Here is a 19,174-nt window from a genome sequence, read left to right as displayed (position 1 = left end):
AGCTCTATTTCTCTGCACATCCTCATCTTCTCCCAGAGAAAGTCTTGGCCTCTCCAGATAGGGTGGAATGAGCATTTGTCATACCTGGATGGAGAATTGGGGTGCTCTTCACCAGGAAAGCAGCTTTAGGAGCAGAGAACTGGGAATAAGGGAGTGGGGCTAACCAAGCAATTGAAGCCAAAACAATTCTGGCAGAGTGAAGCCCATTTTGCTTGTTGCCCCTGAGCATGAAATGTTATGTCCAATTAACAAACATAGGATCTGAGATTTTCTTGGCTGCCATACAACTCAGATTGTTGCTTTAGTGGCAGCCAAATAATTATCCAGGAGCATATTTGGGAGAGGGACAGAATTCCCCAAAAGAGCATATTTGAAACATTACTATTATAGCAGAAGGCACAAAGTTCACAGTGTGCAAGAAAGAAAAACTTTCTTCATCTTTAAATATGAAATTATTGTCTCACTTGAGGCCTACCCTCTATTTTTTTTTAACTTGATGTAGAAAATTGATCTTATTACATCAGGCAAGCTAAGAGCTGTTTTTAAGCTCTTTCAGAGTTTCAGCTCAGTCATTTCAAGATGTTTGCTTTCTGACCTCCACTCACAATGCTGCCATGGTGGGGAACAGAGAAGAATTGGCTTGTCAGCCTTGGTTTGACTTGCCAGGTCCTCAGCACAGGTAATAAACCACAACCCTTTGAAGGGCCAAGAGATAGTCTTGGGAAGCTGACTTAACTTCCTGCGGCTGACAGTCTGCTGAGATGTAGTCATGGACTCAACGAATTTCTCAACAGTGGAGAATGTCTATGCCATATCCTTCTGATATGACATCCCTTGCCAGGTTTTAAGACCCAGACCAGGGAAGGGGCCTTTCTCCAGCCCTCTCATGCCTACCATACTATATTATACTTCACAGGCTGCACTGACTGAATGGGGGAGTATGCTTTCTTTTTTGGGAAGCTTGCAGTCTCCCTGGACCTCCCCTAGGACAAAAGGCACAGGTTCTCTACTTGTGGATCATCAGATGAACAAGGGAGCAAGGGAGAGAGAAGATACTTGAAGAGATGATATATTTGTGGGGTGCCCTTCCCCAGCTCACTCTGCCTGAGGAAAGACGTGCAAGGCACCCCACATTTGCACGTAACTCCAGCCTTTCTCTTCCTTCCTTCCCTTCTCAGATCTCTATGGGGAAGGCAGAGAAACAGATAGACTTTTTTTTTTCTGATCATTTCTGTCTGCCTCTTATCTTTATATTTAAAAAATTTAAACTTAGAAATTATAATGTCTCATTTGATTGCCAGCAAAGTTTTCATAACCTACCAAAGGCCCAAGCAGGGACCCACCTCTCTGAGTCTAAAAACAGAGGGTGGCTGGAGGGGCAGACAATGAAGGAAAAATCATGCTGATTAATATCTCAGTTTTCTTATTCCACCATTTTACATTATGTTCCACATGCTAGTAGTATTACTGTTATTATTTTAGCACGTTTGTTTAAAGTCGAGGAAGAAGTAAGTCATCCATTTTATTTAAAAATATTATAAAAGTCCTAAGAGTTAGTTATCTTCATCTGACATGGTTCTTTCCTCTACACTTTGAAAAATGTCACAGTTTTTCTCCTTCTGAGAAAAAATATTGACATCTAGATTATCCAAAGTCATGGATTCAAGGTAAAGCAAGGGCTGCTGTCAGCTACATAAGATCCCACTCCTTTTTGATAACAGACCAAAACCCTCTGACATAGGTAATCAATGATACCCAATTCAGTCTTGTTTCAGGCCAAAAACACCACACTCTCTGTCTGTTGTCTAGCTGCCTTTTTACCTAGGAGAGAAATGGGTAGGAATAAATCTGTCATTTTACCTAGGAGAGAAATGGGTAGGGATAAATCTCAGTATAGAGGTATTTATTAAAAGTATTTGGAAAAGGAATATGTATATATATATATACTTTCCCTCTAGTTGTACCCACTCTTCCTCTTGTAATGCATCTACTCTGGGTGCCAGAACCACAAACCAAAAATTCTGTTGGGCTCTTTGCCCACCAGCTGTTATATCCCACCTTCTGTGGCTCAGTTCCTCTGTCCTATTTCCTCTGCCCTTGGCTCAGGCTTTTGTTCTGGCCCTAATGAATACATTGTGTGACTCTCTACCATTACCCCGGGCTCTGGCCTTGCATCCCTAGGCTATACAATGTAGTGTATCTTTCTACCACTCCAGTCATCACCAGTTATAACTAAGAGATACAGACTGGCCACCTGGGCATCCCTTGCTTGCCATCATGCCATAACAGACCTTCAGGACACTGTTACAACTGAGTTCATGACCACACGGTGGTGAGGAGGGCAGTTAGACCTCTGATACACAGAGTAATCTCCAATTATCTAGAACAACCAGGACACCTAAATTTCTGCAAGATTTGTATACTGGGGTCAGAAAATAACCAGCTCTTACCACAATATAGATGTATTAAGCTGGTCAAGTGTACTGTCTGTTGTTATGTTGTATCTGATTCCATGTTCAGGCTTTTCCCTTGGTGGGCAATGGATTGTATTGGCTGAAAGATTCTGTTGAATTAGAAATTGGTGTCCTGAGTGTGTGGGTTACTGAAGTGTGGGTTAAGGAATTCAGTCTTGCTTCAGGCCAGAAACACACTCTCTGTCTGTTGTCTAGCTGCCTTCTACTTGAGAATTTCAAAAGTGTAGCATAACTGAATTCTAAGCTGATGCCAAGATACTTGGTTATGCCAACAAGAAAAAAGATCAAGAAAAGGAAGAATAATGATCAGTAACTGAGCCTGAAAATAATATGGCCAATATCTTTCATTTGTATAGCATTTTACACTTTTGAAAGCATGTTATCTGTTTAATATTCTTAACAATACCTACGCATCATTGCCTCTATTTTGGGATAACGAATTAAAGCTCAGGGACAAAGAGTTACTTGTAAAGTCATGTAGCCAATAAATGGCAGAGCAAAGAGAAAAACTCAGCTCCTTGGACCCTCTGTCCAGAATTTTCTCTTCTACACCACACTGCCCTTGTGAATAGCCTGCTTTCTCGGAATTATGAGCAACATTCATTTTCAGAATTATGGGCAACTTGTTTTATTTTGGCCTCATTTTAATGATTAGCCCCTATCTGCTGTAAGATTTTCCCTATTCTACTCAATGGCCATGTTCTGTGAATTCTTCTTGCAGGCCAAATCTAACCCAGCTCTAAAATTTCCTTACTTTTTCATTTGCCAAATTTTCTTCTTCCTATTAAAAATATTCTTTGAAGTCCAGTTAGCATAACTATCCTATAGTACACTCTTAAATTTTTCTAGAGTATCTAAATTCAGTTGAATTTTTTATATCGTGCCCAATTCCCTGTTAATACTCAAAATACATTAAATAATCTTTATCAGAAAAGTTTCAGAGACTAAAACTAAATAGTGCTGACTTCTTCCATCACATAAAGTACCTGACTGGGGTTAGATTTCTTGGGTTTAGATTACTCAGCACATGAAAAACACTTAGAACAATGCCTTGTACATAGTATATGCTCGCTAAACATTGTTTTGTTATTGCTGTTTTTTGGCTTAAAATGGAATATGAGAAATGAGGCCCTCTCAGGTCATATAGAGGAACATTTAATTTTAAATAACAATTGTATGTTGTAGTTCTTACTTGTACATTAGAAGATTTAGATCACTTCCTTTATTTGGGTATTCTTTTAAAATAAATGTTATTATCAATTTTTACAAGTAATAAAAGAATCCTATCTAATAAATTTCTGTTTATAAGCTGTATTTTGCAAAACCTGTTCTGCCCCTATATTACCAGTGGTAAAGGTTGGTTGGTTCCAGTTATCAGTGTGTGCATTGTACCAACGTTTTGTGGCAGAAATACTATAGTATTGAACCTGTCTGGATTTTTCTCAGTCTCTTTCAATTTTTAATCACTAAGGATATGTGGATGAAAATAATTTCCTTGTTCAGGAGTTCCTCTTCTCATGCAGTTGATTTCTTTCACCTGAAATAGAAATGTGCTTTTAATTCCTAAAATATGAGTGTTTAAGCACATTGCCATTATACTTGAAAAAAGGAAACTTACAACAATAGAAGTAACAACACTCAGATAAAGCCAGTGTAGAATGCAAAATAAAACTCTGATGTAATCAAAATCTACTTCTGTTTTATAAGCTGCAATATAGGGTGGTTTTACATGAACTTATGACTTACATAGTTGAATACAGCAGCAGCTGGTATTGAGTGTGGACATCATATCAGTAGTAGTAATCACAATGGCTTTCCACTGAAAATTTCAACTATGATCATCACCCTTTGCCTCTAATATCCAACATGTAATCTCTGCCTAAGAGAACTAACACAGTTCTCCTTTAATCAGATCATCCCACTGCTTCTCACAAACCAATTCCAAGGTATTCTCTTTATATGGAATCTGCTATTTCCAGAAATCCAAGCTCATCATTCTGCACATGGCTAAAAGGTTGTATCTTCAGTGAAGCTTTTCTTGATGGTTTGAAAGGAAGGTGGTTGTTACTCTGATTTTATTTTGCCTCCATGTGCAACTCTTTAAGCTTACCATTCCTCAAACTACATGCTTTCATATTTACATATTTGTCCATTTTCAATCACTTTAAGTCTGAAATTCATTGGTTATGTTCACTTGCCATTTGATATTTGAACTTCTCTAAAATCTTTTGGATGATAGACAGAATTCAATGATTTTTATGGAATGCCTACCAGAGGGATACAGTTCTATTATTAATATTTTTTATACTAGCACAGCAAGATAGCTAGTGGTTTATTTGTTTTTCTTAATTGAAAGTTTTTGATTGGAAGTGTACATATTGAGCTTCATTCCTGTCCTTTGTATGTATGAAGACACTAGCTAAGAGCCCTGCTAGAAGAGAGAAGACACATGCTCTAACCTGCCAGCATACTCCAGAAAAGTAGCCTGACAGAAAAGTGGTGATGCCTTAAAAGAGAAGAAACTGCTCACCTAGGTTCAGTGCCAGCATCAGATCCAGCATATTATCTCTCCCAAGATAATATACCCTGTGACGGTGGACTCTGAGCTGACAAGCCCACCTCTCTCTGCAGGTTGCATGGTCCTCTGAGGTGTGTCACATAACAAATAGAGGGAGCTCTATCTCCTGAAGGCACTGATTCCACTATGTCAGTGAAAAGGGAATGACCCAGCAGTCTGATGAACATTTCCATGTGGATGCCCAACACAGGCGCTTCTAATTCAATGTCTTACATGAAGCTACTCATCTCTTCCTTAAAATGTCATCCTTTTTTTACATTCTCTCTTTCAGAAAGACTACATCCTGTGACCAAGCCAGGTGGCCTGGGCAGTCCCTGAAAATGTTTTTTCTCTTTCATTACCACATTCAATTAGATACCAAGCCCAGGATCCTACCTTCTCAGTAGCTCTTGGTCCATTTCCTCCTCCCCCCATACATCAGTCACCCTAGTTTGGCCCCTCATTATTTTTGCTTAGATTATTGCAATGTTGAGTTCATTTTCTTCCTCTCTTTAATATGGAATCTCTCCTTGTTACCCAAAGACCATTTTTCTAAAATAAGAATCCAGTCACATCATGCCCTTTTTCAAAGCTCTCCATGTTTCTGCACTCCCTGTCTCCAGTATAAAACATGTATTCCCTAGATCCTTACCATCCGGTCCCTGCATAATTCTCCGGTTTATCTTTTGTCATTACTCACCTTGCAAATTACTTCCCAGAAACACGGAATACTGTCTTCTCATCCCCAGTCCTGTTTCTGCTTATGTTTGGAACATGCCCTCTTTCTTTTCATCCTGTTCAGCTCAAGTCCTGTATCATTTGATCTTTGAAGGCTCAATCACTTTAACAAAGAAATGGGGTGCCTTGTCACATTCACCTACACAGCCCATCCTTCTTTGCATTGTATAACTTTTTGTAGGCCTGCCAAGGAACTCCAAATTATGCCATTCATTTCTTAGTCTACTATGTGGATGACTCCCCTGGAGTTAACACAGTATAGAGTGTATGTCAGTAGCGAGTGGCCCTGATTATTTATATGTCTGCCTTTCTGCTACACTATAGTCTCATAAAAGAGAAAGATTTTTCCTCCAGTAGCTAGTTCCAGTGCTTTCCCAGGTGCTTTGTAAATGCATAATGGACATATATATCTACAGATGTCTGTCTGTCTACCTATCTATCAATCTATCTATCATCATCCATGCATCTACACACATGCACACACACACTCTTCTAAAAAAGTAATTTTCCTGCATCCTCAGGAATGCAAGCATAATATATAGAGACACATCTATATATCAGGAGATACATTCCAAGAACCCCAGTGGATGCCTGAAATCGTGAATAGTGCTGAACCTTATATGTACCATCTTTTTTCCTTACATACACACCTATGATAAAGTTTGATTTATAAATTAGGGACAATGATAGATAAACAACAGTGACTAATAATAAAATAGAACAATTATAGTAATATATGGTAATGAAAGAAATGTGAATGTGGCCTCTCTCTCAATATATCTTTTTGTATCCTACTGACCCTTCTTGTGATAATGTGAGATGATAAAATGCCAGCATGATGAGATGAAATGAAGTGAAGTGAATGATACAGGCATTGTGACATAGTGTTAGGTTACTATTGACCTTCTGACAATACATCAGAAAGAGCATCATCTGCTTCCAGGCTGCAGTTGACCTTGGGTAACTGGAACCATAGAAAATGAAACTACAGATAAGGGGGTGACCATATTAAACTTGAAATTTAACTAAATCCAATCAGATTAAACCAAACTAAATTAAATTAATCCAATTAATTTTCCTTCAGTGATTTTGTAGCTTAAAGCTGGAATGATTAGAGAATTGTGTTAGATTCTATAAGAAAATAGCATCTTCATTCTCTTTTTCATTATTTGCTATCCATATTTTGGTGTTTTTCATATTCATTTTCCATTTTCATTATTTTTTTACTTTACAAACTTTATTTTTTAGAACAATTTTAGGTTCACAGCAAAACTGAGTCAATGTACAGAGAGTTCCATATACCCCATCTCCATACACACACACACACACACACACACACACACACACACACACACACACAAACGCAGCTTCCCCCATTATGGACATTTGAGTGGTAGATTTATTACAATCAATGAACATTTGTTACAGTCAGTTGATACATCATTATGCTACAGGGGCTATAGTTTACACTAAGAGTTCCCTCTTGGGGGGGTACATTCTATGGGTTTTGACAAATGCATATTGACATGTGTCTACCATTATAGTATTGTACAGAATAGTTTCAGTGCCCTATTTTCATTTCTTTTTGATTTCTGAATTCAAAGGCTTATTTCTTTTGTTTCTCTGATTTTTAAATAAACATTGGTTACATTATGCATTTCCTGACTCATTTTCTTTCCCTTATTAGAAGATGGCACTGGTGGTGCCACTGAAAATGCGTCTGAGTGTGATCGTGAGATGGATAATTCCCCCATATTGTTCACTCTCTTTTGATCAGTAACATTGAGTCTTTTTTTAATGATGCTTATTGGCTGTTTTAAATTATAAAAATGATTGAAACTAAAGTTAGAAAGTTTGAAAATGAAGATAAGATATACAAATACAAACCTACTCAGTGATAAACATGTTAACATTTTCACTTATTTCCTTCTAGATTTTTCCTATGTATGTGTGTATACACATATATACTAAATATATTATATATATATATATATTTGAAGCATACTGTCTAAATAATTTTGTATTCTTTTCCCTTCTATACAACATTGTTTGGTATTCCATTTTCTTATGAACAGAATTTTCTGAAAATAAATTATAATATTCCATTATATCTTCCATGATTTATTAACCAAATTTCTATTATAGGACATTTAAAATAATTTTATACACATTTTTTGCCAGTATGAATAACATTTTTGGTCATACATTTTTATTTGCAATGTTGAATATTTCTTACGGGTGTATTTGTAAAAGAGCACTCCGGATTCACAGGATAGCCAGACTGAGTCTACACTGTATTTCTTCTACCTACCATGCCTAAGTAAAGACTTTCTTGAAATATTTACAGTCTTTAGAGACTTGATGTCATTCATAGCCATAGAAAAGAGAAAGGGGAGAAGGCATTATCTTTGATGGTACTGCAGGTATTGAGTCCCAGATCAAGTTCTTACAGGCTGTACGAATTTTGGAAAGTTAATCAACATCTCTCTGCTTTAGTTTTTATTTGTGAAGTTGGGATAATATTACTATATTTGTACAGTTCTTGTTAGGAACATAAATATGCTAAGTATAGACTAGTGGAATTGAATTATAACTCTAATGTTATAACACTCTGCAGAGAATTCTCTTTCTAGCCATGGCAGATATACATCCCAAGGATGAAACTGCCCAAGATGTTGTGACATCTATGGCATATTTTTAGCTTATTTGGGATCACATCTAGTATCCTAACACTGTCTTATATAGTTTTATGTTTTTCTTGCTCTTTAAATTTCATTACTGAAAGCTGACAACCTAGATGATTGCTGGATTATGATATGATCTTGCTGCTAGGGGTTAAAATATGTTACATCAAACAGCAGCACAGAGGTAATGTCAACAGAAGCCTTTAGAAACTTTGTTTAGGTTAGTGGATGAAGGATATATTGTCTTGCATTTGGATCCAGAAAATGATTTATTGCCAACTACTTGGGTTAGATAAGAATGTTTTTCTTTTTAGCTTCTGATTTTGCCATTATCTTTACTTACATGAAAGTGCAAAAAATTATTACAAAGAACTATCATATCCTGTAACTAGATACAATGATGCATAACATATTGTCCCATAATTTACTTTACCTTTGTTCCTTTCCTCTATCTCCCTTTTATCCACGAATACTTCAAAATGTATTTCCTAAGGTCCATCTTTTACATAACCAAAGTCTTTCTATCAAAATCAGGAAATGTAACATTGGCACAATATTACTATCTAATTCATAGTTCTTATTCAAATTTCACAGATTGTTTCAATAATTTTTTTTCCCTCAGCACCCCCCAATAATACAGCCATTTTTCTTGCCCGGGAGACAGTCCCAGATCACAGGCTGTATTAATTGTTATGCTTCTTTAGTTTCCTTTCATCTGAAATAGTTTTCCAGCCTTTCTTTTTCTTTCCATGATTTTAATATTTTTGAGGAGTAAAGCCAGGAACTTTACAGAATAGCCTTCAGTTGGATTTCTTTGATGTTTTATTGCAATTAGCTTCAGGTTTTGAATTTTTTATTTGTAATGACATAGAGGTGATGTTGTGACCTCAGAATATCCTATCAGGAAGCACATGATGTCAATTTGTCTCGTTATTAGCAACATTAACCTTAATTACGTAAATGAATTTGCATTTTGTTAGGTTAAACTGTTATGAATTGTATTTTGACTCTGAAAAAAGCTTTTTAAGGATTCTTTTTTCCTTTGCTTTAACCTTTCTAAAAATTTTATTCAATTTGGTTCTGAGATATGCATGCAGCAAAGAAATCAGATTATTTCAAAGCAGAAAAAGCCAAAACATAAGAAAAAATTATTTTGTTCTGTTAATATTTACATTGTAAATATTAAGCATAATATTAAGTATTTTAGCCACATAAATACCCTCTGACAGTAATATATATGCACACATATATGAATGTATACAATATAAATACAATTATATATATATATATACACACACACACACACACACACACACACATACATATATTTTGATGCCTTTACTGTAGGTAGGACAAAAGTTACTAAGATTTAAATGATGTACCCTCTATATGTGCCCTTTTTTTATATATTAGGGAGAATGTTTTATTTTATTTTTAAAATTTTTAGAAAATTCAGGTATAATTGATATGCAATATCCTACTAGTTTTAGGTAAACATCATAGTGATTTCAAATTCTTATTCCTTATGAAATGATCCCGATTATATTATTTTTCCTCTTTGTAATTGATAACTAATTAATGGAAATTACTCTGAAACTAGGTCAGTATCTTTTTGATCATCAAACTTTTCATCCCCTGTTTTTAGTATTCATTAAGCTGTATCCTCTACCTTTTTTGACCTGTCCATTTTTTAGTACTTTCTTGCTTTCTGGCACAACAAAAAGTTCAAATTTCATTTTAAAGTGCCCCTGGACTTGACCATGTATCTCAAAATCCCTGGTTCATTTTACTGAAAAAATGGTATTTAGAAGCAAACATCTAGATGTTAGGTGTGCTCATTGCTCTTGGTGTGTCTTTACTTCTAGGCCCATTCATTTGATAGACCTAAGAAATGTACACACACACACACACACACACACACACACACACACGCACATACCACACCCAAATACATGTGTTTATACTTCTTTCTGTAAAACTATATATATATGTATTATATAATATATTATATTCTTGTGTGTATGTTAGTATAACTATATTCTCTTAAAAAGTATATAATTATATTATGTATGTATATATATATAAAAATATAATGAGCTCATGCTGATATCTCCAATTCCAATTCAATACCATGAGGGTCACAAAATATTTGAAAGGTGGAATAGATAGAATTTGATATTAATTGAATGTGAAGGGAAGATAGAGGAAGAAATCAAGGGTGATTTTAAGTAGTAAATATTAAGTATGATGCTGTCAAGAGTATCAACATTTTTTTGTGTGTATGCCAACCTGCTAATAAAGCAAGATTGCATTACTTTTTAGCAGCTGTATTACAGATTCCTGCATATTGATCTTTTGGCAAAATAAAGCTTGAGGTCTTTTCATATTAACTATTGTTGAGCAAGGTCTCCTACTCTTTTCTTATTAATTTAATTTTGTGAAACTATACTGCATGTATTCCTGTGTAATTTTATTCTGTTAGTGTTAGACCATCATTCATCCTCTTTAAATGCTTTAACCCTGGTTTAGCTAATTGCTAATTGTCCCTGACAATTATCTGTTATACAAAGTCTTATAATATGCTTTCTATGTACTTTAGCTGATCTCTGCAGATTAAGCAAAATGTTAAGACTACAGCATGCTGTTGGTGGTGGGGCTGATGACCCTGGAATTGTAACTGGACATGAGTTCATTTCTTGCTATAGTGTTTTGTGTTATAAAGTAGATAATCAAAAGCCAGGTTACCAAATGCTTAAAAAAAAGAGGCAGAGCAAGATGAGAAATATGACTCAAAATTTATAAAAAGACAAGGAACTCTTCCTGATGGTTCTTATATAGCGTGAAAAGGATTAGTAATATATGAGTTTCTTTCTTGGCTTCTTTCCTTCTCACTTTAAACATTCTTCCTAGGTAACCTAGTCCATTTCCCTGTCTCTAAACTCTCCAACTACTATCCTATAATATTTATCTTCCTCCATAATAATAGAATTTTAGCTATTCATATCAACTAAACTAGGAATTGCATTTCCTCGCCCCACTGCTGCGGGTACGGAGACATGGTGGTTTTCGCATGGGGAATATGATTACAAGTGATACATAAAAATTCCTCCTTACTTTCTTAAGGGGATATCTCTGGCCTCAAACTTCTACTCTTTTCTCCAAGCAGAGAGACTAGAGAAACCACATGTTGAATGTGGAAAAGCTACTATCAACCTGTGTGCCTGAATAGCCGCCTGAGGGGGAACCGCCTACCAACCTGAAATACCTGTCCTGGAATTTCATGTGAGTGAGAAATACCCTCCAACGGTTTGAGCAATTATACTTTTTTTTTGTCTCTTTCCTGAACACCTTCCTCATATTCAGCTGCTCACTAGATATTTCTACTTTTGTATATGGTGGATAGATACCTCAAAGCCAAAATGCTTCTTAAAGTACTTCTTCTTTCAGGCATTATTGTCTTCCCAGATGAACAATACAGAACACTTGGCATTATTGACTACTTCCTTCCCTTTTGTCCATATCCAGTTTGAACCACAACTTCTTGGTTCTCTTTAACTGCTTGCCTATCCAGCCTTTGCTCCCCATCCTCCTATCTGCTGCTTTAAATTGAGCCCCAGTTATATCAGGCAGGCATTAATGCAAGAACCCAGTAACTGGTTTTTCTGTTTCTGATCTTGCTCCCTTCAAATTCATTTTTGGCTGATGTTCTATTACTTACTAGCTCAATGATCTCATCTGAGAAATAGCGATGTTCATATAGTATGTACCTTATGGAATGTTTGTGAAGATTAGTTGAGATAATGCATACCACACATTGAGCATGGTTCCTGAGATGTTGCGGTACTCAAAAGAAATTAGCTATTGTTAATACTATTATTAGCATTTTCATATCATAATTCTTTTTAAAATTCCTAAAAGGATTATAATTGCTTCTAGGATAAAATCACACCCCTTAGTGAGTCTGGCTAATATTCTGTAATCTGGTCCCTACTGAACTCTCCAGATTTATCTCTTGTTCTCCCCTTCAAACTCTGTGCTTTTTTCATATTGAAATACCTATCAGTTACCTCAAGATGCCAAACTTTATGCCTCCCACTTTGTCCGTGTTGATACCAATGCTTTAAACACTCTACCTCATGGTCTTTTCCTAACTTGTATTCTGCGCATCCTTCAAATCTGAGCTTCTGTATTACCTCCTCCAGCAACTTTCTGTGATGCTTTCGGATCCAGTTTAAGTGCACATTTTATGTGCATCCATAACACCCTGTGTTTTCCTTTTTTTGTGGCAGCTAGAATAACGTTGTATAAATGTTTTTAATAATAGACATGTTTTGGGTGTTTGCCTGGCCCATCTTCCTTTCTTGGTGGGCTTTCCATCCTGACTTGGTGGATGTTAGTGGAATTACTTATATACGAATCTTCACCCTATTTATCATATCTGATTAAAGCATACTCAAGAATAGCCTAAATCAGTTTATTCTATCTGTTGAAAATTAAGAGACAAAACTATGACTGGTTAATATGAGTGCTAGGATTATAAAGCATGAAAATTTAGGACTAGATTCCATGCTTTAGAAAGAAAAAAGAATAAAAAAGCCTAGAGATACAAAGCCACAGACAAAATATGGAAAAACGGGGATATAAGCAGAGAAAGTGGATCTTCAGAGAGGAGAATAGAACTGAAACTTGGAGAGACCATTCAACCCACCCAAGCAAGAGAGCAGCTGTCTCATGAATTGGAGCTTGAATTCATTCATTCAGAAATCTCTCTAAATTGCTGTTACTGAAAGTTTCTGTAAATGGCAGATAAAAGAACCATGTTCCCATAGTACTTTGACTTGCTTTTTGACTATATGGAAGTATAATAAAAAATAAAAACCCAAATGGCACTGATTAATAACATAACTGCAGGACTTACTTTATATGAAGATATATAAATGAAGATAGCTGAAATTGAGGCCATTTTTGACTGAGACTAAGATTTTCTTATAGTTATTCAGCCCAGATTGGCAACTACCAAAAGCTAGTGGTCATACACCAATCAATTCTTTCCAGAACCAGCATAAAATAACAAATGCATGTAACTGCAAAGGTATTCTGTGTTTCAAATGTTGTTATTAGACAAATTATAAGTTAAAGAATTCACCTTTTGAAGGTCAGTCTTTCAAATTTTTTGAGGACTCAAACCCAGTATTCTGGGAAATACATGTGTATATATATTCAATAATTGTTGATGGTGTGGTTTGGAACTTACTACATCTTTGCTTTGTATCTCTGTATCTTTCTTCTTTCTGGTCTGTTTAGAAAAATTAACAAGTTCATAAAATTTGTGAGACATAAAGACTGAATGACTAGAAAATTAAGTGATATTTGAGAGACATTCTACTAGAGAAGCATTAAATAAATCATGAGAAGGCCAAGGTTCCAGATGAAATTCTGCTATTACTTAATTACGTAATCTTGGGTAAGTTAGTTGCCTGGAGTTCCCTTCCCTTTAGTTATCTCATCTCTGAAATAAGGATCATACTCTTTCCTGCTTTCCTTGACATTATAATATTCAAATGTTCACTTTGAAAATATTAAGGTTTTATATACACCAAGGCCCTATTAATATTCTGCAGTAGAATATAGGCTAAGGTTGACTGGAGTGATTTCTCAGTCCAAAGATACTATACTACGAGTCACTACTTTTGTCTACATAAGAAAGGATGCTTCCCATTCCCAGAAAGATACAAAAATCTGTATTTGGAACCTGAGAGTGACATTAAATTATTAATCTGCAATATGATAGCATATATCTATGTTATATACCTAGGTAATATTTTTAGCAAAAGAAAAAGAATTGCAGTTATGTGTAAAAGGGTAATAAATCAAAATATTTTAAAAAGAAAGAAAGAACAAAAGGAAAGAGAAAGAAAGATGCTTCCAATCATATGCTATAGTTATTAAGAGCACAGGATCTTAGTGTTCTCAACTGCAAAATAGGATTTAATAATTATATCAGCAAATGGGATGTCAAAGAATTTAGCACAGTTCCTGCGACAAGATAAGGGCCCAAACAATGTTAAGTGTTGAAGTAAACATGAGCTCTGACCTTCGACCCAGAATGGTCTTTGGAGAAAAAGATTACTGATAAGAAGTGTGAAGCTGCCCAGGTGGAGAAACGTGGTCCCAGGTGCAGAGTCTCACGGCAAGTCATTTCTTTGCATTCTGGTACACTCCAGATATGGAAAGATCTTATTTCTTGCATTTGTCTCCTGAGAGGTGGGTTGGTCATTAATTCTTTTCATCATTAATTCTTACTAAATGTTAGAAAATCAGATGACATTTCTCTGCCCCTTATTTCCCAGCAACATTTTATATACAAGTGTTTTTAACCAATGTTTTGATGAATCACTGTAGAACCATCTGGTACAGATTTAGGAAACATTTAACCAGGCCTACCTAGTTTATTTACAGATATTTGCAGAAAGTTATCATTGAAACCCAACATATGTCCTGATGTAATGGTGAATAAAATGTATGACAATATTAGATATGAATGTAGCCTTATGTGACACTGTATAAGGAAAGCATGGAAAAGGTAACAAAAACTTCATGCATAAAGAACACTATTTTATAGATTTGATTATCTTAAATTGACTGATGAGAGTAATTTAGAGGGATAATTTTAACTTTATTCATCTTTCTAGACTATTGTTTAATTAATTTTGACCATTGGTCTAAATACGTTCATGGTTTCCTATAAGATCTAAATACCACAAGTCATGGAGTGCAGGGTATCCAATTGACTTAAAGGAATAGCTGTCATTGAGAAAACAAATCCAGTTTAATGCAGCAAATTAATAATGAACTATGCATACTAGAAATGTAATAAGCAGAAATATTTCATCAAAATACTAATACAACAATGTAATATTATATTCATTTTCAGAAAACAAGGAGAAATGACTCCTTCATTGTAAAACATGTGTGTGCATCCTTGGGGATTTACCAATCATTGTCATTTCAAATTAAAATGGATTTTTTTTGGTTTTAAAATAGAATCACAAAAAAGCCCCAATTCACCCACATAATATGTACAGTGCCAGGTTTGTCCTGAACAGTGCTGATGGGAAGTCAAGGATGCAGGACAAGAGAGCCAAACTTAAGTTAGAATTCTAGTGTATCCGTGGATCTTCTCTATCTGAAATGTCATTTCCTGGTTTAATGCATTTTGAAAGTTGGAGTGTATCGAAATTTGACATACAATTTAAACTCTATACTAATGTTTAATTTTAATTATGATTTTTCTTTTAAAGAATAAATTAAAAGGAAAAAATGGTGTGCTGCAAAAACATTATCTTCAGACGATAGTTCTTAGATTCTTTGGGTTTGAAATGCCCTAGCCCTGTCGGTACAGTCTCCTTTCAAAAGCACACCAGGTTTGAATGCTAGCTATACTTCTGTTTTAAGTGCAGCAGAATGTAACTCCTTACACCTAATAGAAGCTATGTGTTTTCACTGACTTTTGAGGAAGACTCATTTTCCAGTTACTTCCCAGGATTCGAAGTCAGATGAGAAAGTGACTCTGAAAATATCACTGAGTGTATGTACATGAAAGCACATTTAGGATTCATAAAGCAGCTATTCCTTAAAGCAGATGAACCATGCACACTTGAAGTGTTAAAATCAGGTTTTGAATAAGTTGTTTATGTTTTTCCCTATTCCAGTAATTCCATTGTATTAATGTACATAACAGATCGAGACATCAGTGGTTCTCAAAGGTTATTATTAAAACAATTCCCTGGGCTGTGTAGGGGGTGGTGTACCCAAGTTCAAAACTGCCTGCCTTTCCAGTAGGTCTGGGGTGAGCTTGGGAATCTGTAGTCTTTATAGACAGCAAGTGATTTTGATGCAGATGGTGCCTCCATCATATCTAAGAAAAACAGAAGATTTCGAAATAGTTACGAAAGGGAAAGCAGTTACTATTGTAAGTTGTGCATCTCTGGTTTTAATATACATCTAGAAGCTTATAGACACACAGTTCAGAATAGAAAAAAACTCTTAATTGACAGTATTAGGTCTGGCTTCCAGCCCCTGTGTACCCAGGTGCACGTTTTGTGTATCACTTCTCTCTTTGAGCTTTGGTTCTTCATCGTTAAACGAAGAGAGGTGGTAGTAGCATGCAGCCTCCATTATTTATAATGAGACTTCCCATTTTACACGATCTATGCTTCTCAACTTCTGCTCTTCTTGGCTTCTGGGTTGGGTTTCATATGAGCATAAGGCCACTGCTTAGCAGCCCTGGAGGAGATTAGAGTGGAAATAGATGTGCTTCTCAATCTTAACAAATTCTACTAGCACTATTTTTGAGAGTTAATAATTGTATTCTCCTGCCTTGGGAAGGGAGAATTTGATAGAGTGAAAACATGGTAGCCTGACAATTGTATTTATTTGTAGGAATATAGGAAAGAAAAAACAAAGATATAGAGTCTTTAAAGGGCAGAATACACCTTGAATTTCATTGGTAAGAAAATATGCTTGTGCCACAAAAAATCAGTTGGGTGTCAACATTTACTATTCACAAACATATGATTACTTCAGTGAAATATAAATCATGTGACCTTCTGTTTTCTTTGTTTCTAGACATTGAAAAAATTTGGGATAACATAAAAAAAATAGCCACTTCCAGAAACATTCAGTGTGAAAACAGACTTAATGAAGTAGCATGACAACTTATATCTAGCTCAAGCATCTGTCAATAAGTTTCATGCTTTGCTAATCCATAAAAGAAGAAAATAAGAGTCCTTTGGTTTTTCTGCCTTCCAACTCTAGAACAGAATGTCCCTGACTTGAAAATGGATGATGTCCAAAAAGGGAAAAATGAAAAGGTAACTTGACATACCATTAACTGCTTTAGTATTTTTAGTATTTCAAAAATTTGCTGTATATACTCCTCTCATTGAAATATGCAATTATGACATTTCTAAGAAGTGATGGCATCTGGTGCTAAGGACAAAATAGTGGAATTTCCTGCAGGGAGCCTGATTCTCCCACCTGTTCTGTCTGAACAAGAAAGTTTTCTGAGGCCATGTATGGTGTGAGTAGCTATCTAATGTGAGACAGATATGTAAAAGTTTGTTACTTTTTACTAACACTATGATTTATGAACAATAATAGCAAATAATTGGCACTTAGATATTATTTTGTGTGTGTGTGTGTGTATTTATATTTATGTAATGGTCATGCTGTCATTATCTTCATTTTACAGATGTGAAACTGAGCAGTGAAGAAGTTACATCTCTTGCTCAAAGTTACTTAGCTCATGGGTGAAAAAGCCAGAATTCAAACCCAGGCAACTTGGTTCCCAGTCTTTCTTATTATCTAGTACACATCATACCCCTTACCTCAAATTAGTGAGTCCTGCTGAGGCTTCAGTTCCTTCCGTCTACATTGGCATTACTGAGAATCTTCTTGGACTTTCTGTAGTGCCAATACGTTAGAAGCCAATCCAAGCAGAGTGAATACCCCAGCAGCCAGCTGTCCCTCTGGTAGATATAGCCCACAGACATGCTTAGCTTGGTCAGTGTTTTTGGCCTGCTCTAGACAGTGTTAAAGACAGTGTTTTACATTTTAATTAGTTACTGAAGTAGATAGAATGGAGTGGAAAAGCCTTATATACAAATCTGTATCTCTGTTCTCTCCCAGAAAATTAGGTCTGTGTCTGCAGTTTCCCACAGTCCTCACCATCTGTGTCTCCCGGAAAATGGGACGGAGGGTCACTTACTACTTGTCGCATCTCCCTCATTCCACTTCCTTTGTGCATTTCACCTGCCTGGCTTCTGTAGACATTTGATTTTGTCACAATTGAACAAAAACACTGCTTACAAAGAGTGATGGAAACAAAACAATTATTGAAATTGTAAAAGGGAGCTTCAAAAGGGTGTTTTTTAGGTTAGAAGGGCATTTGTTCCTGTTGTGTACCTATAAGGGGGTAAAGGATAAATGCAGAGTATTATTCTGCACAAAAGAACAGAGGGGAAGATTAAAACCTTGGGACACATAAAGCTGCCCCCCCTGATTTTCTAGGTGCTCTCAACTTTCACGTAGAATAGTATATTCGAAATTCTGGGTACTATTCACACTATAAAATCACAAAAAGAAATATTTTCATACTACGGTCAATGTTTACTATTCCAGAGAAGATGAAAATGTTACCTAATGAACAGAAGAAAGATTCTAAGGCAATACTGCAAATGCAAATCCCTCTCTCCAAGGATGGAGTCATTGATTCTCCAATAAGTAAGATCCATCAAAGAGAGTAACCACAAGAACACACACTAATTGGTAATGTCTGCTAGATAAGAAATGAGCAAATGTGTTTCTCTAATAAGCTGCTGATATTTTTATCATGATTAGAAATGTGTTCACCCAGAACTATCCCATACAGAATTCTATAATTCTGCTTTGGGCTGATTCTTTAAAGTATTTGCCTTTACCTATGATACAGATAAACTCCTTTATGCTTTGTTTACCTGTATATTCTGAATTTGTGCTTCCATGCACTCAGTTATTTAGCTATTGGTTTATCCATACCTTCACTCAAAGATACTTACTGAGAGCCTACTATATGCCAGGTTCTCTATCTCATTATTGTAATCTACAACCTGGGATGTGGTGGAAACAATGAGGGTTATTCAAAGTTAAGCAGATGAAGGATGCTAAATGTCATCAATATA

At 35.7% G+C, this 19,174-nt stretch overlaps 1 long non-coding RNA gene across 1 annotated transcript in view; it reads left to right on the top strand.

The window, feature by feature from the left end:
- LOC140845500 (uncharacterized) overlaps positions 1-19,174 on the top strand; it is a 32,458-nt gene that overhangs the window by 8,264 nt on the left and 5,020 nt on the right. The window contains exons 2-3 of the long non-coding RNA XR_012124308.1: positions 11,620-11,735; positions 17,082-17,326. This is a non-coding gene — a long non-coding RNA (uncharacterized lncRNA). The remainder of the gene's footprint in view (positions 1-11,619; positions 11,736-17,081; positions 17,327-19,174) is intronic.

The sequence above is a fragment of the Manis javanica genome, chromosome 13 (assembly GCF_040802235.1).
Source record: "Manis javanica isolate MJ-LG chromosome 13, MJ_LKY, whole genome shotgun sequence".
Classification (NCBI taxonomy): Eukaryota; Metazoa; Chordata; class Mammalia; order Pholidota; family Manidae; genus Manis; species Manis javanica.
The sequence above is the reverse complement of the archived record's forward strand: the minus strand, read 5'-3'. Positions and strand labels throughout refer to the sequence as shown.